Raw genomic sequence first — 25,305 nt, 5'->3', positions numbered from 1 at the left:
CTTTTCCAGGCAGCCTGACTGGCTGTGCTTTTCCAGCACTGAAAATGTGTTGCTGGAAAAGCGCAGCAGGTCAGGCAGCATCCAAGGAGCAGGAGCATCGCCGTTTCGGGCATGAGCCCTTCTTCAGGCTCATGCCCGAAACGTCGTTTCTCCTGCTCCTTGGATGCTGCCTGACCTGCTGTGCTTTTCCAGCAACACATTTTCAGCTCTGATCTCCAGTATCTGCAGACCTCACTTTCTCCTGTGCTTTTCCAGCACCATACTCTTTGTTTCAAATAAACCTATTGAACTATAACCTAGCGTGTGCTTGAAGATGAGCAGAGAGACCTTTATGTGTAATACAATACTCATCCCTCAGCCAAAGTCACCAAAGGAAGAGCATTGTGTTTGTCTATGTGGGATCCTGCTGTGCTCAACATGAAGACCACAGGACTATAAGAAAAATGAACACAAGTAGGCCATTCAACAGTGTCATGGTTGATCCAAAATTCCTCATGACCTGTGCTTTCCCCATAAACTTTGATTCCCTGACTGATCAAGAATCTCTCCATCTCAGCCTTAAACACACACAAGGACTATGCCCCACAGCTCTCTGTGGCAAGAAGTTGCAAAGACTCACAATCCTCTGAGAGAAGAAATTGCTTCTCATCTCAATCTTAAATCAGTGCTCCTTTATTCTGAAACTGTGCCCTCTAGTCCTGGATTCTCCCATGAGGGGAAACATCCTCTCAGCATTGACCCTGTCAAGTGAATCTTCTCTGAACTGCTTTCAATGAAATCTTTCACAATATTACAAGAATGGTGACACTTTAATCATCCTTATTAGGAAGGAAAGTAACTTTTAACATCTTGACATTGTAAAGGGTGTTACATAAATGCAAGGTGTTTCTTTATTCCACATGTGACTGAATGGGCTTTTAGTTATTCCAGAGCTGAAAATGTGTTGCTGGAAAAGCACAGCAGGTCAGGCAGCATCCAGGGAACAGGAGAATCGACGTTTCGGGCATAAGCCCTTCTTCAGCTCTGATCTCCAGCATCTGCAGACCTCACTTTCTCCTTTTTAGTTATTCCAGCCACTCTATATGTTTACTGTATCTTCTTCATCAGGTCTTCTTGACATTATGTTGTCTGCAGTTTTTGACACAGATGTCACTTCCCTCCTTGATCCTGGTCATGAGAGTATTCAATCACTGAGCCATCACACTGATGGCTCTGCTGAAGAACTTGAAACATTAACTCTGATTTCTCTGCATAGATGCTGCCAGACCTGCTGAGTTTCTCCAACAAGCTCTGTTCTGGTTTTTCACACCACCATTAATGTCCTGCTTTCAAACACACCAGAGGAGCAACTTGGCTGCCCACCTGGTATAGGAATTTACGTATTGTGTGAGAATAAGTGAACAGGATAAGAGGGTCTCTTGTGTCCCTATCTCTGAGAACCCAGGAGACCTTAGGTTCAAATCTCACCTGGTCCAGAGGTGTGTCATTACATCTCCGATCAGGTGATTTGGGAAAATACCCTAAACAGAGAAAGTGGAATTGCTTAAGATAATCCATTTTCTTATTTATTCAGGGGGATAGGTAATTCTGATTAAAACTGATAGTCGCGGATTTCAGAGAGTGTTATAATTTTAAAAATGACACGTAGTTGGCAAATATAAGGAACATCATTAGAATTATTGTGTGCCCCAGAGGTAGAAACCAGTGGCAAGGCTTTTGGATCTTATCACAGAAATTGCAGGAAAAACTCAACAGGTTAATAACCCTGGATTCGGAACATTAACTCTGGCTCTCTCCACAGATGCTGCCAGACCTGCTGAGTTTCTCCAGCAATTTCTGTTTCAGATTTCCAGCGTCCGCAGTTTTCCTCGTTTTATTTTTCGCTGGATCTTGTGGATTACCGGGGGCGGTTCAGAAACTTAATGGTCAATCCTGCCCTCGGGTTAGACACAGTCCCGGGACTGTGATGGTGGAGCCGGTGGGGAACAGCCTCGCAGTGGATGAACGAACTCTCACTCATCAATGACATGGGGAAAGTGACACGTCTTCATGGGTCACGTCGTCTGGGTCAAAAGACCATTTAGTCAGTGCTAGGCGCCGCTCTGATTATTGCAACTTAATGGGTAAACACGTCCCGTAATAAAACAAATTTGCCCCCCCCCCCTCCCCCGACACACACACACCCCAAAGCGAGGGGGTGACTTTATCCCGTTTTAATTTTTGCGCATTTCATACCGAATCGGTGCCTAATGTTTACCCGGGACTGCAGTCCGTCCACTGTCATTTAATTCCAGTGAGATTTAAAACCACACACACACACACATTCACAAAATTTACTGCAATATTTCAAGAGCCCGGACAAATTTCAAAGGTTGTCAGTTGGTAACAGACACTCCAAGTTGACTCGTCTCACATTCTTGCCATTGTAAGGAATTTGAGATGTCTACAATCCAAAATACAAACAGGACAAGACAGTGCCTTACTGTTTCTGGGATCACCTCTGTCTCAGGGCGCTTCCTCTGTGATTTTTTTTCCCCTCTCCGATTATTTTAAGGGTTGGTTTGAAATTGGTGCTAAATGCCTTTGCCTCCTCGCTGTAACAAGCCTCTTGCTGCTCTCTCCCGTTCGCTGCCCGTTCCGCCTGGTGCGCGATGGAACCGTGCAAACATATTTGGAAGAGCCAGCCCTCCCACACTCTCCCTATCCACCCTTTCCCCTCCACCTCTCCCCGCCTCACTTTCCAAATAAGGGGCTGAAAACAGGCTGCCATCAAACCGCCAGGGTGACTGGAGCCCCAGGAAATAACAGGGGATTTATTGTGTGCTGGATGTGGTGACTCTTTCAGATCACAGCTCCTTCAATCGCCGCTGCAGGAGGTATGCACATGTGCTGTTGCAATGTAACAACTCCAAAATGTGTCTCATAGTCCCATAAAAGCCTGCACTTCGGAATAAACACCACACTCAACCTACAAGCAGAAAGAGAGAGGCAATGGTTGATCAAAGAGTTGTTTGTCAGGAGCATCTTAAGGGAGGTTGGGAAAGAGGCGAGAGGTTTATGCAGGGAATTCCAGACTCTAGGCTCAGGCAGATGAAGGGCTGTCAGTAGTGGAGCAATTAACATTGGGGATGGACAAGAGGCCAGATTGAGAGCAATAATACCTCATGGGTGTTGTGAGGTGCTAACATTCTAGCAACTCAATGGCATCCAGCACACAGTAACATGTTTGATAGGCAACCCATCTTTAGCAATCACTCCCTTCGCCATTGTAGAATCCCTAATGTGGAAACAGGCCATTGGGCCCATCAAGTCCACACCAACCCTCAGAAGAGCATTCCACACAGCCACCCCCCTGCCACTGCATTTCCCATGGCCAATCCAGCTAACCTACATATCCATGGACAACATGGGCAATTTAGCATGGCCAATCCACCTAACGTGCACATCTTTGGACTGTGGGAGGAAACCAGAGCACCCAGAGGAAACCGGCATAGACGTGGGGAGAAGATGCAAACTCCACACAGGCAGTCATCCAAGGATGGAATCGAACCCAGTCCCTGGCACTGTGAGGCAGCAGTGCTAACCACTGAGCCACCATGCTGCTTCAATGCTTTATCGGATACACAGTAGCAGCATCTGTGGTGACAGAAGCAGAATTGTGCTGAATGTTAACACTGCTTCAATCTCTACAGATGCTGCCAGGCCTCCTCAGCTTTTCAGCTTTCTCTGTGTTTGTTTCAGATTTCCAGCCTCTGCAGTATTTTGCTTATGTTAGTGCACAGTCTACAAGATGCTTTGTTGCTTCTCATCAAGGTTCCTTAGACAGCACCTTCCAAACTTGCAACTGTGACTACCGAGAAGTACAAGAGCAGCAGATGCACAGGAAGACCATTACCTGCAAGTTCTCCTCCAACCCTGACTTACAACTACATTACCATTCCTTCCTTCCAAAACTTCTGGAACTACCATTTTAACAGTGCTGCACAAGAACTGCAGTAGATCAAGGAGGCAGCTCACCACCACCTTCTCAAGAGCTGCTATGGATAGGCAAGATTTGGAGATGCCGGTGTTGGACTGGGGTGTACAAAGTTGAAAATCACACAACACCAGGTTGTAGTCCAACAGGTTCAATTGGAAGCACACTAGCTTTCGGAGCGTCGCTCCTTCATCAGGTGATAGTGGAGGGCTCAATCCTAACACACAGAATTTATAGCAAAAATTTACAGTGTGATGTAACTGAAATTATACATTGAAAAATTGATTGTCTGTTAAGCCTTTCATCTGTTAGAATACCGTGATGATTTCACTTCTTTCATGTGTAAATCACAAAACCTTTTTTTCAAAAGTTGCATTCTCGGGTTAGCTGTTAACAATGGTGATAGCTAGACAATATGTTGAAGGTGTTGGCCCCCTGTGTTCTCTGCCTATGCCATGATGTTTAGATTGATTCTAATCTAAAAGTGAGATAACGGAGTTTTACATGAATTCATGCAGTTTTTGAGCTCAGAGTTCTACATGAATGCATGCAGTTTTTGAGCAAAGTACAATGTAACTCTGCAAGTACAAATTCACCCCACAAAATATATGTGTGCATGTGGGTCTTTGTCTGTGTGTGTCTGTCTGCGTTGGGGGTTGTAAATGTGAGAAAGTGTATGTGTGTGTGTAGTGAGTGCAGAGCGTCTTAAGTCTGTGAAGGGGTGCATGTGTGAGTGTGGGAGTGTGTGTGCCTGTAAGGGTGTGTGTGGGTGTTTGTGTGCACGTCTGTGTGTATGTGTGTATAGGAGTGCCTGTGTGTGAGAGAGAGAGTGTGTGTGTGTAGGAGTATCTGTGTGTGTGTATAGTGCAATGGTGGTCACCTGTAATATGACATGAACCCAAGGTCCCGGTTGAGGCCCTCCCTATGGGTACCGAACTTGGCTATCAGCCTCTGCTCGGCCACTTTCCTCTGCTGCCTGTCCTGAAGTCTACCTTGGAGGATGGTCACCCGAAGATCCGATGCTGAATGTCTTGGACCACTGAAGTGTTCCCCAACTGAGATGGAACCCTCCTGTCTGTTGATTGTTGTGCGGTGCCCATTCATCCGTTGTCATAGCCTTTGCTCGGTTTCCTCAATGTACCATGCCTCCGGGCATCCTTGCCTGCAACGTATAAGATAGACAACGTTGGCTGAGTCACATGAGTCTGGATCAGTGGTGCTGGAAGAGCACAACAATTCAGGCAGCATCCGATGAGCAGCAAAATCGATGTTTCGGGCAAAAGCCCTTCATCAGCTTATCTCTCCACGCTTCAGGCTCTCTGCCTTTATTCCTGATGAAGGGCTTTTGCCCAAAACGTCGATTTTGCTGCTCGTCGGATGCTGCCTGAATTGCTGTGCTCTTCCAGCACCACTGATCCAGAATCTGGTTTCCAGCAACTGCAGTCACTGTTTTTACCTGAGTCACATGAGTACCTGCCATGTACAAGGTGGGAGGTGTCCCCAAGCGTAATGGTGGTATCTATGTCCACACTTTGACACGCCTTTCAGCGCCTACCGTGACAGGGTTGTATGGAGTTGTCCTGAGACTGGGCAGCTTGCTATGAACAACGATCTGTTTGATAGGCAAAAAATGTTGGTTCAGCCAGCAATATTCACTTTGCATCAATGTCAAAAAATGTTTGCTGAAAGTGATTTAAACATGTGGATATAAGACAAGTATTCCATAGACATTGCATGAACTTCTGAATGTCTGTAACATGGCATCACTGAATAATGTACAGTATCAGATCAGCCTCCTTGGTTTATAATGAGTATGATGGTTTCATGAGTGATTTGTGCAAAATCTACAGAGTAAATTACTTTAGGGTGTTTTGGCAAGTACAGAATAATTCTTTTAGAACAGATCTGATTTAATATCGCTAAATGCTTTCTTCTGTGCAAGGCACAGAGACATTACTAATGGAAGGTGGGTGAGGGGGGCAAGGTGATTGATGATTGTATTTTGTAAATGGATGGAAAAATAACATTCATTTGCAGAAGGGTCAACACTGAAAGAAAACAGGTTGAAGGTGATTGGCAGTAAAAAAAAAAGGAGAAAGTGAGGACTGCAGATGCTGGAGATCAGAGCTGAAAAATGTGTTGCTGGAAAAGCGCAGCAGGTCAGGCAGCATCAAAGGAGCAGGAGAATCGACGTTTCGGGCATAAGCCCTTCATCCTGAAGAAGGGCTTATGCCCGAAACATCGATTCTCCTGTTCCTTTGATGCTGCCTGACTTGCTGCGCTTTTCCAGCAACACATTTTTCAGCTCAGTAAAAAAAAAGCCAGAGGAGACATGAGGATATTTTGAAAATTGTTGTGATCTGGAATACACTGCAGAAAGAAGGATGAAAGCAGATTCAATAATAGCTTCATGAAGAAAATTGGATCTTCACTTGAAGCAGAATGAGGGGTTATGGGAAAAGTGCAGGGTGGGGGTGGGATTAATTATGTAGCTGTCATGAAGAATTAGCACAGCCACAATGCAGTGAATGGACTGTTTTTTTCCTTAAATCTATGATTCTAGTAATGAGAAGAAAATAGCTATCAGCAATAGATTTTGTCATTTAACCACTCCACCCTCTTTGCTCTTTTATTTATTCTTCTATTTTCCTTAACCCTTTCCCCTGGATCAGGTTTTGAAATTGAATATTATTTAAGAAACACATTTGCAACCTATCATTTGAATGTCGATATATAGATTTTTGACTTGAGTAATCATGTTAAAAACATGCAAAAGTCATATAATAATAAAAATAGACAAATTCAGCAATGGTCATTGGGGACTAGGTATTGAAGGAAGAATAATGCTGAATTAAAATGATAATGAAATAACAAATCAGCACAACATTCCAACATTACTTCACTGAGGACCTGCACCATAAATGGAATAGGACCATATTAATATCTTTCCTTCCTGCATGTTATGAGAATGAATTTAATCAAACTCCTGAGTCAAGTTGATTGCTGTAGATGAGGTGGGGATCGTCAGTACTGACATTTGGTCAGTTTATAAATTCATCTCTGGGACGAGGGCGTCGCTGACTACGCCAGCATTCATGGCCCACCCTAATTGCCCAGAGGACAGTTAAGACTTAACCATATTTGCATAAGGGATTTTCAAAAGATAGTACAATTGTTGACTCTTCCTGTTCATAGAGTGTACTTACTTACAACCTGTTAGATGACTATCCACTCAGTTCTGCTGAAAGGACACTGGTATCAAATATTAACTCTTTCTGCACAGATAATGCATGACGTGCAGAGTCCCATCACCATTCACAATTGGATGTAATAAGACTGCAGAACTTTGAGTTAGCAGATTAAGTTCATACCATTACTTCCCAGGAATACACAGCCCATTTATTTCACCATGTTTCATATATTTACTAAGTCAACAACTTTGTGTTGTCGAACTGCAAAGCATGGAAACTGAACATTTCTTAAAACCAGTGCGATCATTTGTGGTTTCTAACAAGAACCCCGTTGTCATGTTGATGCCTGTGCAAGGTGGAGTTTAGCCATGATGTGGAGGTGCTGGTGTTGGACTGGAGTGGACAAGGTCAAAAGTCAAACGACACCAGAATATAGTCCAACAGGTTTATTTGAAATCACAAGCTTTTGGAGGGCTGTTCTTTTGTCAAGAGGAACAGTGCTGCAAAAGCTTATGATTTTAAATAAACCTGTTAGACTATAATCTGGTGTGGTGAGACTTCTGACAAGGTAGAGTTTGACGGGACTCTCCTGACAAGTGATGTAAAAAAAGCATTGTGAACCATTTTTTGCATATCACAGCAGTAAGCTGAAGAAATTTGTACATGAACTATAATGTTTCACTAGCTAGGTAGCCTTATCTTCAATGTTTGACTTCAAAAATATTGATCATTATCAGTCTACTTAGGCAAATCTAAGACTCAAATGACCCTGTAAATCATTTCTCCTTAATTCTTGGGATGAGACAGTGCAAAGCTATTTCAATGTTACATTACTTTTCTGTCCCCACTAAACATTGCAATTTAAGCTAGACATTCAGAGATGCATGCATTTTACAACATTACAATTAGAAGTGAAATTATACCGTGATGTTTGAATCAAATGAGTGAGTATAAGCTGTGGTGGCCTGAAACTGGAAGTGAGTCACTTCACTAAGTGGGAATGGGGTAGAGGGTGAAATATTATCAACTCTTCAATGTTGACGTAATGATTCTTGATCCTTTTTCATTCAGCAATAGCTAATACTAAGAATTAAATGTGAACTAAATTGAGCAGCTAACTGCTTCAACTGGAAATTGATTGACTTCGAAATATATTGCTGTTCCCTTACTGTTGCTGACTAAAAAGCCTGTAATTCCTTCTGTAGCAGCATTGTGGTTGACCTACAGCATATTGACTACAGTGTTTTAAGTAGACAGCTCACCACCACCTTCTCAAGGGAAACTAGGGATGGGCAATAAATGTTGGCTCAGCCAGTGACACCCATGTACTACGAGTAACTAAAACAAAGTTTATGCCATTGTAACATTTCTGTTCCCTTGTAAACCTTTGAATATAATTGTGTTCACATGGCTTATGATATTTTGATCTTGACTTGGTACATCAAGCCAACACAAGTACTGATGAGCAATTTCACTGATGTTCATGACTTCAGTGATAACATTGAGAATGCAGATGTTTGAACAGCCTGCTCTTATCCATAGGTTTAATTGTCCACTACCATTCCCAACTAGATGTGATAAAGCTGCAGATCTTTAATCTGATCCAACAGTTATAGGATTGCTGATTTCTATCTACCACATGGTCATAGACTGCTGAGCAGTTATGTAGTCCTGTGTCATTGCTTCCAACAGATGGACATTTTGATATCGGAGTCGAGAGTGTGGTGCTGGAAAAGCACAGCAGGTCAGGTAGCATCTGAGGAGCAGAAGAATCGACGTTTCAGGCAAAAGCCCTTCATCAGGAAAGATCTCCTGCTCCTCAGATGCTGCCTGGCCTACTGTGCTTTTCCAGCACCACACTCTGATCTCCAGCATTTGCAGTCCTCAGTTTTTCCTGACATTTTGATACACCTGGTACTGCTTCTTTACTAACTTTACTAAATGCGAGTTGGTCTCCCAACTTGATGGTAATAGTAGAGTGGGGTAATATGCAAATCCATGTGGTTACAGATTATTATTGAATAAAATTCTGCTGCTACTAACAAAACACAGAGCTTTGTCAATAACCCCATTCTGAGCTGCTGGAAATGTCCTGAATTGATCCTATTTAGTTTAGTGTTGATGTCCCACAACACAATGGGTGATTTCCTCAGTCTGAATGCCAGAACTATGTCTCCATGGGAGTTTTGCAAATGATCATTCCTCCAGATAATTTTGTGGATATGTATCAATAATAGGTAAATTGGTGAGGTAGTGGACAAATATGGTTTTCATAGAATCTTAGAATCCTGACAGTGTGGAAGAAAACCATTCAGCTCATAGAGTCCAAAGCAACCCTCTGAAGAGCACCCCCACCCTATCCCTATAACCCTGCACTTCCCCTGGCTAATCCACCTAGCTTGCACTTTCCTGGGACTATGGACAATTTAGCATGGCCAATCCACCTTTAACCTGGGCATCTTTGGACTGTGGGAGGAAACCGGAACATCTGGAGGAAGCCATGGAGATACAGGGAGAATTTGCAAACACTACACAGGCAGTTGCCAGAGGGTGTTAATGAACCCGGGTCCCTGGTGCTGTGAGGCAGAAGTGCTAATCACTGAGCCACCGTGCCACCCACCCTATCAGTTGGTCCTCTTACCATATGACACAGGCTGACTCTGGTAAATAACCAGCACATTTAGTACCTATTTTATTGAGCCACTCTTGGTAATCGACACTGAAGTCTTCCAGCAAGGGTACTGCTAATGCCTTTGCTATTCTCTGTGCTTTTTCCAACTGACATTGAAAAGGGAGCATTTGTTCATTAATATAGGGAGAGTGATTAGGAGGGCATCCTTGACCATGTTTTATTTAATGTCATCAGCGCTCATGGAGTCTGATTCAATATTGAGGACTCCCAGAGCTATTTTTTACCACCATACATATCTGTGCTGTTATCGGTGGTGATATTCATGGATCACTAGTTAATTTCTTCTAATGGCACCCTGTTCTCAATTGCAAAAGATATTGTGTCATATACTTACAAAGAAAGAAAAGGTGCAAAGGGAGGAAGGCCAAGTGAATGCGTCAGGTATATCAGGTAGAAAGTCGGATTCACTACTTTTGTTAATGACATCTGAATTTTTTTTAAAGTATACTTATACTTGAAAATGTTTTTGGAGCAAGATGGAGGGAAAATTAAGTGAAAAAGCGTCCTTGTACTCATCTGAAAATGAGGAACTTTCAAGCCACTCTCAGCTACGTGGCTGTGGTTCAGTTATGTTAAAGTATATGGTAGTAGCATTTTAGTGGCAATTTCCTTGGCACAGTTCAATGAAGGATTTAAATGTTTTAGCATTGGTTGGCAGTGTAATAAAATGTTAGCTTTCACCCACTGTTGAATTTGTAGACAGCCTCTTCACATTTCAGGAAAGATTTTCAGGAAAATAAAAATCCCAAACACGATTTTCAAGTAAAAGTCTAAGTAGAGGCTATCAGATACTTTAGATTCAGCCATTCAGGCAACTAATCCTGCTTAGACAATGACAATTTTGAGGACAGACACGAAAATATTTTGCATCACTTCAAAAATAAGCATTTTATCATTGTGATGGAAGGTGTCTGATTTATTTAATTTTGGGGTTTGTATTTTTAAATATTAGAATACAGTCTTAGTTACTTTTCAGAAAGGTTAAAAAGGCAATTAGATCAAACAATCCTTCTGGAACAGTGTCTTAATCTATTACGTGGCAAAGAGAAGGAACCCTGAGGGTACTAATGGAAGATTGTAAACATGGATGAGGTAAACACTGAGAGCTATTAGCTTGTTTTTTTGTTCAGAATAATCAAGGATTGATATTAGTTTAATAAACACAGAGATGAAAAATTTTAGGGCATTCAGAGGTGACTTTACTGGAACCATAAACAAATATAGTTTTTCTCCTAAGAATGGAATATAGAACAGTTCAGGGGAAGCATTGCTACCTCAGTAGGAAAATTAAGTTTCTGTAAGCTTTGGACCAGGATTACTTGGTTTGAGATATGCAGGTTATTGCAAAGCTGAGAAAGTCTAAGCTCTCAGTTTTGTAGGTATTCATGCAAGATGTTTTCACAGTTTACATGAAAGAATAGGGCAATCAGACATGTAGAAGTATCTGATGTACATGATAATATAGTGTACTAGGCGCACCCATCTTCAGCTGCTTCATCAATGATCTTCCCTCCACCAGTAAGTCAGAGTGAGATGTTCATTGATGATTGCACATATTCATAACTCTTCAGCTAACTGAAGCAGTCCATGTTCAAATGCAGAAAGACCTGAGGCTGAAGATTGGTAAGTAACATTTGCACCATACGAATTCCAGGCAATGACCATCTCCAATAAGAGACAATCTAATCATCAGCCCTTGACATTCACTGGCCAAAGGTGAGATGGAAAGAAAACTGGATATCTTTGTACACCAGTCCCCTGAAAGTAAGTATGCAGGTGCAGTGGGTGATGAAGACAGCAAACAGTATGTCGGCCTTCATATCAAGAGGATTTGGTGCAGAAGCAGGAATGTCTTGCTACAGTTAAACAGGGTCTTAGTGAGATCACACCTATAGTATTGTGTGCAGTTTTGGTCTGCTTATCTGAGCAAGGATGTGCTTTGTATAGAGGGAGTGCTACAAAGATTTACCTGGCTGATTCCTAGGATGGCAAAACTGACATATGAAGACAGACTGGATTGGTTAGGACTATGTTCACTGGTATTATGGGCCAGACCAAACATTCTCAAAATAAATTGAGAAGATAGCCTAGATCTAACATTTTCTTATTTTAAAGACAAGTGCCAGGTGTTGTGTTCCAGATGCAGTTGGATTGGTCAAATTACCAGGCTTTAAGCAAAACACACTTTATTCATACCCTATACTAAAATACGATAAAAGAAAGAGAAAATTGGAATAAATTAACTCCATTGGAAAGCTTAACAGAACAATAGATTATTTAACTACTAAACAGTAACTGCTGTAATATAGTAACATCCCATAAACACACCCTTGGCAAAGAAAAATTCAGTAAAATAGATTGCTTCACATTAGTTCCTGGGCTGGATCCTGTGCTTCCTCACCCCACTGCTGAGTGTACTTTGGACAGAGGGACTTGTAGAAGAATATAGACTGGGTCGATCACTGCCTTCCTTATCACCTAGTCCCCATATGACTGGACTAAGTAAGGTGCCCACTAGCCTGCCTGCTGTTAGGCTTACTGATACATTTAATTGGACAACCATTGCCTGTTTAATGTTCTCAAACTTGTTGGGCCAAAATGGCCTGTTTCCACACTGTAGGGAATCTATGATTGTATGAAACTGCTTCCACTGTCAAAATACACTGAGCAGTGGCAGCCAGGCAATATTGAGAAGGCAGATATTTTTACCAAATTCGGTGATACATTGGAAATAACCCCATAGTTTAGGTGGAGATAAAGCTAATGGTGTCACACAGCTCCCATTGTTCCTCATTGGCAATGTGTCGGGAGGGTTTAAACTAGTTTGGCAGGGGAATGGGAACTGGAGCTACAGATCAGAAGATGGGGTAGCTATTGAACAGGCAGTTACAGCGTGCAGAGAGTCTATGAGGAAGGATAAACAGTTCATAGGGCAAAGTTGCAGTCAGTATGATGGATTGAAGTGTGTCTATTTTAACACAAGAAGTGTCACGAATAATGGTGATGACATTAGAGCATGGATCAGTACTTGGAACTACGATGTTATGGCCATTACGGAGACTTGGATATCACAGGGGGAGAAATGCTTGTTGGATGTTTTGGAGTTTAGATGTTTCAAAAAGGAATAGGTAGGGAGATCATAGAATCTCTATAGTATGGAAACAAGCCATTTGACCCAACAAGTCCACAACAACAACCAAAACCCATTCCCCTACCCAATATTGGGGAGATTTCACTGGGGTGTTTAATGTAGGGCTAGGGAGGGTGACACTAGTTCTGCAACAGACACTTCTAGCCCTGAAATGGTTAACAACAGCCAAGCGAGCTGCTGCTGGCGACTGCATGAGTACCTGGCTGGAGTTTGTAAGGGATATGCATAATGTTAATTAAATCTTGGAGCCTGTAAATACCAGCCAGTATCAATTGCCCCATCGATACTCGGGATTAATAAAGAAACCGATCGGAATCTGTAACTGTTAGACAAGTGTGAATTGCTCTATCGGAACCTGTAACTGTTAAGTGTGAATGGCTCTATTTAAGTCTAAAGTTGATAAGTGTAATTGTCAATTTAGTTAAACTGAAACTATTGAAAATGGCTAGCCTGTCAGACGCATAGTAATTCCTTGAAACAATGAACTATTGAATACGGGATCGGAACCGCTCCCGGGGATGGCTGAGCCATTGTCAAGCACAGTAGGAGCTGGACAGGCACTTCAATGCGGCCAATAGGAGGACGGATCCCCAGCGCGCGCAGATGAATGGACCAATGGGGAAGGCGAACTGACCGGGGACTCCAGGCAGCGCGAAGTATAATTGTGTCAAGTTTGATCGAGAAGACAGAACGCCTTCTCCAACGAATGCATGCTTGTAGATTCGTTGTTAAGATTCTGTGAATAAACTGCTGTCTGCGTCTAACCATAGTTGCCAATGTGAGTCTCTCCTTTCGAAAGAACACGCAAAGACGGGACCCCGCGGGTCCGTCTTAACACCTATTACTCGATTTTTTACCCCTGACAAATGCATCTAACCTACACATCTTTGGACTGTGGGAGGAAACCCACTGGGACATGGGGAGAATGTACAAACTCCTCACAGACAGTTGCCTGAGGCTAGAATCGAACCTGGGTCCCTGGTGCTGTGAGGCAGCAGTGCTAACCACTAAGCCACTAAAAGAGGTGTGGGGGGGGGGGGGGGGGGCGGCATTGGTGGTGTCATTGCTAATCAGGGATAGTATCACAGCTGCAGAAAGGGAGGTCATCGAGGAGGGTTTGTCTACAGCGTCAGTATGGGTGGAAGTCCGAAACAAGAAAGGACAGTCACTTTATTGGGAGTTTTCGATAGACCACCCAGTAGCAACAGAGACACGAAGGAGCAGGTTAGGAGGCACACTTTGGAAAGATGCAGAGGTAACAGGTTTGTTGTCATGGCTGCCTTCAACTTCCCTAGTATTGATTGGAACTTTCTTAGTGCAAATAGTTTGGATGGAGCAGATTTTGTCAGGCGCTTTCAGGAAGGATTCCTGACTCAGTATGTTGATAGGCCCTCTAGAGGGGAGGCCATATTGGATTTGGTACTTGGCAATGAACCAGGCCAGGTGTCAGATCTCTCGGTGGGAGAGCATTTTGGTGAAAATGATCACAACTCCCTGACCATTATATAGTCTTGCAGAGGGATAGGAGCAGATGGTATGGGAAAGTATTTAATTGTGGGAGGGGGAATTACAATGCTATTAGGCAGGAACTGTGGAGCATAAATTGGGAACAGACGTTCTCAGGGAAATGCATGACAGAAATGGGGAGGCTGTTTCAGGAGCACTTATTGTGAGTGCTTGACAGGTTTGTCCCACTGAGGCAAGGAAGGGATGGTAGGTTGAAAGAACCTTAGGTGACAAGGGATGTGGAACATCTAATCAAGTGGAAGATGGATGCTTGCTTAAGGTTGAGGGAGCAAGGATCAGACAGGTCTCTAGAGGGTTACAATGTAGCCAGGAAGGAACTGAAGAATGGACTTAGGAGAGTTAGAAGGGGGCATGAAAAAGCCTTGGTGGGTAGGATAAAGGAAAACCCCAAGGCATTCTACACTTGTGTGAGGAGCAAGAGGATGGGCTGATCAGGGATTGTGGAGGAACCTGTGCCTGGAGTCAGAGGAGGTAGGGGTCATCCTTAATGAATACTTTGCTTCAGTATTCACTAGTGAGAGGGACCTTATCCTTTGTGAGGACAGCATGATATTCTCGAACAGTTGATCTTAAGAAGGAGGATGTGCTGGAAATTTTGAAAAACATGAGGATAGGTAAGTCCCCTGAGCCAAACGGGATATACCAAGGTTTCTACAGGAAGCAAGGGAAGAGATTGCTGTGCCTTTGGTGATGATCTTTGTGCCATCACTGTCCACTGGAGGAATATCAGATGATTGAAGAGTGGCAAATGTTATTCCCTTGTTCAAGAAAAGGAATAGGGATAACCCTGAGAATTACAGACCAGTCAGTCTTACATCGGTGGTTGGGCAAATTATTGGAGAGGGTTCTGAGAGACATGATTTCTGATTATTTGGGAAAGCATTGACTGATTAGAAAGTCAGTCTGGCTTTTTGAGGAGCAGGGCATGCCTCACAAGCCTTATTGGATTCTTTGAGGATGTGACAAAACACATTGATGAAGGTAGAGCAGTAGGATGTGGTTTATATGGATTTTAGCAAGCTGTTTGATAATGTTCCACATGGTAGGTTCATTCAGAAAGTAAGGAGACATGGGATACAGGGAAATTTGGCTGTCTGGATACAGAATTGGCTGTTCTATAGATGTCAGAGGGTGGTAGTGGATGGAAAGTATTCAGCCTGGAGCTCAGTGACCAGTGAGGAGAAAGTGAGGTCTGCAGATGCTGGAGATCAGAGATGGAAATGTGTTGCTGGAAAAGCGCAGCAGGTCAGGCAGCATCTAGGGAACAGGAGAATCGACGTTTCGGGCATTAGCCCTTCTTCAGGAAGAAGGGCTAATGCCCGAAACGTCGATTCTCCTGTTCCCTAGCTGCTGCCTGACCTGCTGCGCTTTTCCAGCAACACATTTCCAGCTCAGTGACCAGTGGTGTTCCACAGGGATCTGTTCTGGGACCACTGCTGTTTGTGATTTTTATAAATGATTTGGATGAGGAAGTGGAAGGGTGCGTTAGTAAGTTAGTAACAAATGTTGGTGGAGTTGTGGATAATGTGGAGGGCTGTTGTAGGTGGCAACTGGACATTGACAGGAGGCAGAGCTGGGCTGAGAAGTGGCAGATGGAGTTCAACCTGGAAAAGTATGAAGTGATTCATTTTGGAAGGTCAAATTTGAATGCAGATTACAGGGTTAAAGACAGGATTCTTGGCAGTGTGGAGGAACAGAGGGATCTTGGGGTCCATGTCCATAGTTCCTTCAAAGTTGTTACCTACGTTGATAGGGTTAGGAAGAAGGCGTATGGTGTGTTGGCATACATTAGCAGGGGGATTGAGTTTAAGAGCCATGAGGTTATACTGCATCTCTTATAGAGCACTGGTTAGAACACACTTGGAATATTGGATTCAGTTCTTGTTGTCTCATTATAGCAAGGATGTGGAAGCTTTAGAGACGGTGCAGAGGAGATTTACCAAGATGCTGCCTGGACAGGAGGGCATGTCTTATACAGGAGGGTTGAAGGAGCTAGGGCTTTTCTCATTGGAGTGAAGAAGGGTGAGAGGTGATTTGATAGAGGTTTACAAGATGAGGAAAGGCATTGAGAGAGTGGATAGTCAGAGACTTTTTCTCAGTGTGGAAATGTCTATCATGAGGGGGCATAATTTTAAGGTGTTTGGATGAAGGTTTAGGGGAGATGTCAGAGGTCAGTTCTTTACACAGAGAGTGGTTTCTACATGGAATGCACCGCCAGCGGTGGTAGTAGAGTCAGATATAGTAGGGACATTTAAGCGACTCTTAGTAAGCAAATGGATGATAGTAAAATGTAGGGTATGTAGGTTAGTTTGATCTTAGAGTAGGATAAGAAGTTGGCACAACATTGAGGGCAAAAGGATCTGTACAGCTCTATATTCTCTCCCTGCTCTATGTTCAAACCAGTTCTGCCCCCACGCACCCTCTTTGCATTCCTTCCTAGCTTCTGTGAACCCTCAGCATCCAAACCCAGCTCATCCCACTCTCCAGTGGCAGTGTCCTCTCCATCCTGGCACTTTCTGGCAATTCTAATGGCACCCACAGCAGGACAGCAGTCTGACCCTCAGCTTGCTGGTGGGGGGGGGGGTTATTTCAGGGGGTGGCCCTATACGGAATTTGTTTGGCTTGGAACTGAATTTGAATGTCGGGGTTTAATTCATAGCCTTTGTAAAATCCAACTTCCCCGACCCATGTCTCTGCACAGTACTTTGGCAGCCTCCACCCTTCACACTCTGCAAACCGAGTTCATCCAAAACGCTGCTGACTGTGTTCTAACACAAACATTGTTCAGCCACGTGCTCTCACTGTCCTTATATTTCAGTTGATGTCATCCTTTGATGTGTCCCTGTGAAATGGAACGTTTTACCATATCAAGAATTAGGTACAACGGGGGAGAAATGGCTTGGTGGTATTATTGCTAGACTATTAATCTAGAGATCTAGGTAATGTTCAAGGGATTCAGGTTCAAATCCTGTTGTGGAGGAATTAAGAATCCAATGAAATAATTGTTGATTTTTGGGGGGAAACCTTATCTGATTCATTAATGCCTTTAGGGAAGGAAGCTGCTGTTCTTATTTGGTTTGGCCTACACGTGACTGCAAACTCACAACCAGTTCCAGTTTCCTTTACTGGACTCCAGCAACCTTGTAGGATCTACATGCTGCCTTGTATTTGAACTAGTTCCTTTCCACATAAGCCACAGCTCACAGAGTGTTTCTATCAGTGAGTTTCTGGTGATACTGTAATACTGTGGTGTCACTGACTTTGTGAACGAAAAGTTGACAACATAACCATTTTATCCTGTTTTCTTTTGGGCCTGGAATTTCATTGGCAGCACTCAGGCGTCTCGTGCATGCTCTGGTTTTGCACACAAACACTTCCACGAAATATCCTATCCCATAACATCCTGTACCAGCACTGCGCATTACGTAGGTAGCTTCCTTTGTGCCACCATCAGATTCTGGCAACATTCCCAGCTTCTGTAACCTGTCATGGGTTAGCTAAGCACAGTGTAGAAATTAAATCAACAAGATTCAGTCTGGTATTCATCCCCATCTCATTTGTGTTTGCCAAAATGGTTTATCTCCCTAAAATGTGAAGGGTCTTGACAGGGTCAACACTGGCATATTGCATCGTCTGGCAGTGAATTCGGGGGAAAGGCAGTTGGAAATCAACAGGGTCACTGTATCAGGATAAAAGGACAATCATCAAGGACTGAGATGAGGAGAAATTCTGTCAGTTGTGAATCTCTGAGTTTCTCCACCCCAAAGGGCTCCATTATTCATACTTTCATGTCAGATTTTATTCAGTAAAGAAATCAGAGGTAATTGAGAAAAAGCAGGAAAGTGGACTTGAGGATTTCAGATCCGTTGCCATATTGTTGAATGGCAGGACAGGCTCAATGGGCTGAATGGTTACCTGTTCCTATGTCTAATGGTCTGCGATTGATAGGTCTATTTTGGTCTCTCAGGGAATAAATATGGTGCCGAGATCAGATGTGATCATGTTGAATGGTGAAGTGGAAAGAGAGGGGCCAGATGGTCTGTTCCCCCTCCTATTTCCTAAGTCCTCATCTATCTAATTCTTTATCGGAGCTACCCAGCTATTTCTTGCCTGGAAAGTGGCCCCTTCCTTATTGGAGTATAGACAGGATAGAATTATGCTGCAACCTTAGGATCTGCCTGATTAAGCTGTGAAGTGTTATTGTTGGCTGGAGAATACGAATTAAGCAGGTTACAGTCTAAGTTTCAGCTTGCAAAAAGAAGAAAATCACAGAATCTCAACAGTGTGGAAACATGCCATTTGGCCCAACAAGTCCACACCGACTCTCAAAAGAGCATCCCACTCAGATCCTTCAGATGGTTTCCCTGTAACCTTACATTTTCCATGGCTGATACACCTAAACCTACACATCCTTGAACACTCTGGGCAATTTAGCATGGCCAATCCACCTACCCTGCACATCTTTGGACTGGAAGGAGAAGATGGAAAGGGGGCAATTCTTGCTGCTTAATTTAGATATAACAAAGTTACCAAGATGTTGTCTTATGCTGAAATGTTACATGAAGATCCTATCCTGGCCAAAGAGTTCAAGGCAAAACGATGGACCAACGCCTGGAAGTCTTGTCACTAAGATTGCATCAAAGCTTACGTTCAAGATCTTTGACTGTATTCTTGTAGCTAACACTTATACCAACACCATCATATACCAGTAATCAGCATTTCGGATGTCAATATATCAATCTCAAATGTCATATAAAAGGACGCTCACTGTGTCCAGTTTCTGTACTATAGTGTTCATCACATTAGTTTTACAGATGAATGGGCCCTGATTTGAAATGATATTGAAACATTTGGTAGAACGGCTCTTATGCAGTAGTGGTAGTGACCCAACTCTAGCCAGGGGGAGAAAGTGAGGACTGCAGTTGCCAGGGGCCCAAGTTCGAGTCTCTTCCTGCTCCAGAGATGTGTAATGACATCTCTGAACAGGTTGATTCAAAAGGATCCAATGTGTAGAACACTCTTCAAGTCTGTCACTGCCAGAAAAAAAATGAAATGGATACTCACCAAGAGCTCAAATGGTCATAGAATCAGAGAATCCTTACAGTGGGGAAGCAGACTATTTGACCCACTCAAGTCCACACTGACCCTCTGAACAGCATCCCACCTAGACCCACTCTATCTCTGTAATGTGCATTTCCCATGGCAAATCCATCTAGCCTACACATCCCTGGTCCCAATGGACATTTTAGCACAGCCAATCCACCTAACTTGCACCTCTTTGGTCTGTGGGAGGAGTAATCAATACGTTAATTTCGAAGTATTGCTGTTTTTCAAAACTGGTTTTGTCCCTTGGAATAGATGAGGAGAATTTTTTTCTCAAAGAGGATCTTGAGTCTTCTGTACTGTCTTCCTCCTTCTTATCAGGTCAGCCATATCTCATTGAATGGTGGAGCTGACTCGATGGGCTGAATGGCCTGCCTTTGCTCCTACATCTTATGGTTGAAAGGGCATTGGAAGATTTTAGGTGAGCAAAGGGGTGAAAGGTTAATGGATGGAGATGGGGATGTCATCAGGTCAGCCCTACCTTTCTTGAATGATAGAGCAGACTCAAAGGGCTGAATGGCCTTTTCCTGCTCCTAAGTTGTGAGTAATTATGTATGAGCCACAGGATGGGGCAGGTCAGATAAATTTTATTGATAAATTCTTGGTTAACAAGGGAGCCAAATGTTATGTATGGATATATGAATAGGAAGGGTTTAGGTTTAGAAGGATATGGGCGGATTGCTGGAGAATAAGACTAGATTAAATTAGGAGATCTGGTCGGCATGGCTGATGGATCAGTTTCCACAGCTGGTACAATTATACCATTTATATGGAGTAGGATGGCATGTGGAATTGAGTCCACAATCAGATTAGCTATGATTTCACTAAATGATTTAGCCATGCTCATAACTCTATTCTAAGGCAAAAAACATCATATGTCAAAGTAATGGTTCAGTGAGGAAGATGATCGTGAATGAAATGACAAAATATAAATCACAGATTGGCAATCGGAAGCTGTACAAACTGGTGAGACTCCATATTCAGCATTAACCCCACTTCCACTTGCTGGACATGAAGATAATATTTAGACATATCCAAAGAAAAATCTCAGTCTTACAGCAAGGGGATTGAGTTTTGAAGAAAAGCTTGAGCAACTGGGTCTTTTTAACTGTGAACATTGGTAGCCGACAGATGTTATTAAGGAGTCATTTAAGATATTAAATGGTGTTAACAAAATTATTCTCAAATACTACTTTAAGTTTAACCAAGCAGAAAATGAAGCAAGACTAAAATAAAAGGCAGTTCGGGCCTGTTCGGTGCTGTAATGTTCTATGTTCTATGTAACAGCGAAGCTTCCCAGTGAAGGTACCATGGCCAGTGATAGAGGATCCCCAGGACTGAAATAAAGAAGAATTTCTTCACTGTGAGAGTTGTGAACCTGTGGAATTCTCTCCCACAGGAAGCTGTTGGGACCAGTTCATTAGATATATTCAAGAGGGAGCTGGATGTGGCCCTTGTGGTGAGAAGGATCAAGGGTCTGGAGAGAAAGCGGGAATGGTATACTGAAATTGCATGATTAGCCATCATTACACTGAATGGTGATTCTGGCTCAAAGGGCTGAATGGCCTACTCCTGCACCTATTTCCTTTGTTTCTATGTTTAACCCTCACCACAGACCAATCACTCAATGGTCCCTGTGCTGACTCCTCACTGTGACCCTCACTCACTGATCCTACTATCTCTTGGGCCCTATCCTCACTGTCCATTCATTTTGATTCTATTCTGATATGTCAGATACTGAAACACCTGATTCCTTAAACTCAGTGGAAGAAACAATGGGATTAGCTCTCTGGAAACAGAAAACATTATAACCGAATAAAACAAAAGCTGTCCAAATATGGAACAGTTTGAGAGATCTTAAAGCACACAGCTTCATCCCATTTCTCAGCACTACCTATTACAGTTTCACAGCTAGAGAAATTACCCTCCACCTCAAATCTTTGTTCAACTTAACTGATTTTCCCCAGTCCTTTCACGTGCTCAGAGAAGTCTTTCTGTATGAATGATCACAGACCTGAGATATTCAATTTTTGCAGTTTTGTCAACTTCTAACCAAGCAGTCCTGGTTTGGACACTTCACAAGCTAAACATTAACACTGAGGTAACTATGTTTTCCCTGAACGATTCTGCACTCCTTTCTGGGTGAGAAATATACTTGTTTATGACACCAGTCAGGTATCCTCTGAATTACTCTATAGAAATTTTTTTTAAATCTGTGTTTTCTAATCTAAAATCCATTCTCTATTACCCTGAATCAAAAACAAGCTAATGAACCTCAACATTTACCCCCCTGTTGTAAAAATATGGGGAGCCAATGGCCACAGGTATTATTGCTAGACTATTAATCTGAGACTCAGGTAATGTTCTGGGGACCTGGGTTCAAATCCCTTCACAGCAGATATCGAAATTAGAATTCAACAAAAATCTTGGATTAAGAGTCTAATCATGACCATGTTAGAAAAACCTTTATGGTTCAGTAATTTCCTTCAGGGAAAGAAACTACCATGACAGGCCGACATGTGACCCCAGACTCTCAACAATGTGGTTGACTCCTAACTTCCCTTGGACAATTAGGGATGGGTAATAGCCTAGCCAGTGACACCCTCATCCTGTGAATGCATTAAAAAAAAGAAAACGTATCTTCCATTAACCCTTCGTGGTTACATATTGGATTAGGAGAAAGTGAGGACTGCAGATGCTGGAGAGTCAGTGCTGAAGAGTGTAGCGCTGGAAAATCACAGCAGGTCAGGCAGCATCTGAGGAGCAGGAGAGTCAATGTTTTGAGCATTCCTGATGAAAGACTTATGCTGGAAAGGTACACTCACCTGCTCCTCGGATGCTGCCTGACCTGCTGTGCTTTTCCAGCGCCACACTTTTTGACCCACATACTAATTAGATCATTGTTCCATAACGACTGACTGACATCATTTTTTTAAAAAAAGAGGTCCCTTCAAGAAAGTAAGCCACCTATATGTCACTATTTTAAAATCCAAACTGTAAAAGTAATATATCATCACAGCTCAACTAGCAATTACAGTCACTCCCAATCTATCTGACCCACCTAACCTGTACATATTTGGACTGTGGGAGGAAACCGGAGCTCCCAGAGGAAACCCATGCAGACATGGGGAGAATGTGCAAACTCCACACACACAGTCGCCTATGGTTAGGATTGAACCCAGGTCACTGGAACTGGGAGGCAGCAGTGCTAACCCCTGAGCCACCAAACTTGAATATTTTGATCAAACCTTCCCTTTATCATTTAAATTGCAGATAATAAAACCATAGTTTGTATCATCTCTCCCTGCCTTCCTGAAACAGCTTTCCAATGTCATATGGTGGGTCAAAGCTGTGCTGTATGACTCCATTAATGATGAATTGGAATTAGAATTAGACTTTATTGTCATGTGGACTCAGGTATAGGAATACAGGAGTACAGTGAGAAGTATAAAAACTCACCATTCTCTGGTACCATTGTGGTTACAAAAGCCAGAACTAAAAATAAACACCAGAAATACAAGAAACAGAGCCAAAAGGAAAGAAAACATCCAGATCCAAAAGAAAGAAAAATATCCAGATCTTAAAGTCCCATCTCATTAAAGGTGCAAAGATCCTCCCACTCCTAATATTTCAATACTATCTCTTGGATCTTAGCAATCTTCAAGTTGTTTACCAACCATGGTAAAATCCTTTTTATTTTATTTTGAAGGTTGTGTGTTAATTCCATGACAGGAGTGAGGAAGAAAGACAAGCACCTATATAATACTGTTCACAGCGACCAGAGCAGCTTACAGATGATAAAGTACTTCTGAAATGTTGTAGTCAATTGGCATATAGCAATCTCTCAAATATAGCAACGTAATAATAACCATGATTTGGAGATGCTGGTGTTGGACTGGGGTGGACAAACTTAAAAATCACACAACACCAGGTTATAGTCCAACAGGTTTAATTGGAAGCACTAGCTTTCGGAGCGCTGCTCCTTCACAACCACCTGACAAAGGAGCAGTGCTCTGAAAGCTAGTGCTTCCAATTAAACCTGTTGAACTATAACCTGGTGTTGTGTGATTTTTAGTAATAATGAGTTATTTGTCTTTTTTTGTGAATTTTGATTGAGTAGTAAGTATTTGTGAGAAGTCCTGGGAGAACAAAAGCAAAATACAAGAGAATCCGGTATCTGAAACTAAAACAGAAAATGCTGGAGATAATCAAAAGTCAAGGTGGCATCTGTAAAGAAAAAAGCAATCTTCATTTTGCAGGTTGGCGACCTGTGTTTTTGTCTGATGTCATCAATTTTTATCAGCATCCTGGGAGTTAGCAGACTAACCATCTGAATACAGCAGCAAAATGCTGCTGGAGATCTGAAATAAAACAGGAAGGGTGGAAGAAATTCAACAGGCCTGATAGCATCTGTGAAGAGACAAACAGAGTTAGTTAGCCCAATGGGATGGTGATGGCCTAGTGGTATTATCACTAGATATTTTTTAATGCAGAGACTAAGGTAATGTTCTGGGGACTGGGTTTAAATCCTGCTATGGCAGATGATGGAATTTGAATTCAATAAAAATCTGGAATTAAGAGTCTAATGGTGACCATGAAACTATTGCTGGAAAAATCCATCTGGTTCGTTAATGTCCTTTAGGGAAGAAAACAGTCATCCTTACCTGGTCTGGTCCACATGTGACTCCAGATGCATAGCAGAATGGTTGACTCTTAACTACTCTCTGGGCAATAAGTGCTGGCCTCGCCAAAGATGCCGTCACCCAAAGAATCAAGGGAAAAAATGGTTCTTCTTTGGAACAGAGATGTTTTGTAAAGTGATTGTTATGAAGAGGACATAAAGAGCATACAGATCGATATGGATAGGTTAATTGAATGGACAAAGGTCTGGAATATGGACTACAATGTGGGACATTATGAAACTGATCATTTTGGCAAAAGATAAAAAACCTTCCATCTGCTTTCTGTTTTCTCAATGTAAAGGAGACTGTATTGAGAACAGTGAATACAGTAAACTAGATTGAAAGAATTACAAGTAAAATGCTGCTTCAACTGGACATTCTGTTTAGGGTTTTGGACTGCGACGAGGGAGGAGGTGAATGGGCAAGTGATAGACCTTCTGCGATTGCAGAGAATCAGGGATAAGGAATTGTTAGAAATATTGGAGGAGTGGACCAGCCACTCGTGGAGAGAATGGTTGCTGTGTAACACTGAATGTAGAGGAAGATGTTTTTGGTGGTGGTATCCTGCTGGAGTTGGCGGAAATGGTGCAAGATGATGTTTTGAATGCGGAGACTGGTTGGATGGAAAGTCAAAACAAGGAATCCAATCATTGCTCATGCAGGGGTGTTAAGGAATAAGTACATAAGTGCGGGAGATGGGTCGGACACAGTTGAGGGCTCTGTCAACTACGTCAGGGATGTTTGGAAAAAAAAGGACATGTCAGAGATGGCCAGGTATAAGGCGGTATTATTGAAATAGATGCAACGAAGACACAGGAACCATATAAATACAGCCTTATAATTACTGTGGCTGTGAGAGCAGGTCAGCAGCTGGGAATAACTTACAACTTGACTCTCCAAAGCCTGTCTACCATCTACAAGTCAGGAGTGTGATGACATACTCCTCAGTTGCCTGGATGGGTGCAGCTCCAACAACACTCAGG

General features: G+C 42.7%; 1 protein-coding gene across 1 annotated transcript in view; it reads right to left on the bottom strand.

Moving 5' to 3' along the window:
- The window catches only part of LOC122557432 (uncharacterized), a 197,755-nt gene extending 195,126 nt beyond the window's left edge, over nt 1–2,629 (bottom strand). Inside the window, exon 1 of the mRNA XM_043705166.2 lies at nt 2,484–2,629. The gene's annotated coding sequence lies outside the window, so the exon portion shown is untranslated. The remainder of the gene's footprint in view (nt 1–2,483) is intronic.
- Nucleotides 2,630–25,305: the final 22,676 nt, after the last annotated feature.

This window comes from Chiloscyllium plagiosum, unplaced genomic scaffold (assembly GCF_037043375.1).
Source record: "Chiloscyllium plagiosum isolate Xiang-an unplaced genomic scaffold, Cpla_swu_hap1 HiC_scaffold_11, whole genome shotgun sequence".
Lineage (NCBI taxonomy): Eukaryota > Metazoa > Chordata > Chondrichthyes > Orectolobiformes > Hemiscylliidae > Chiloscyllium > Chiloscyllium plagiosum.
This window is presented reverse-complemented; position numbering and strand designations above follow the sequence as displayed.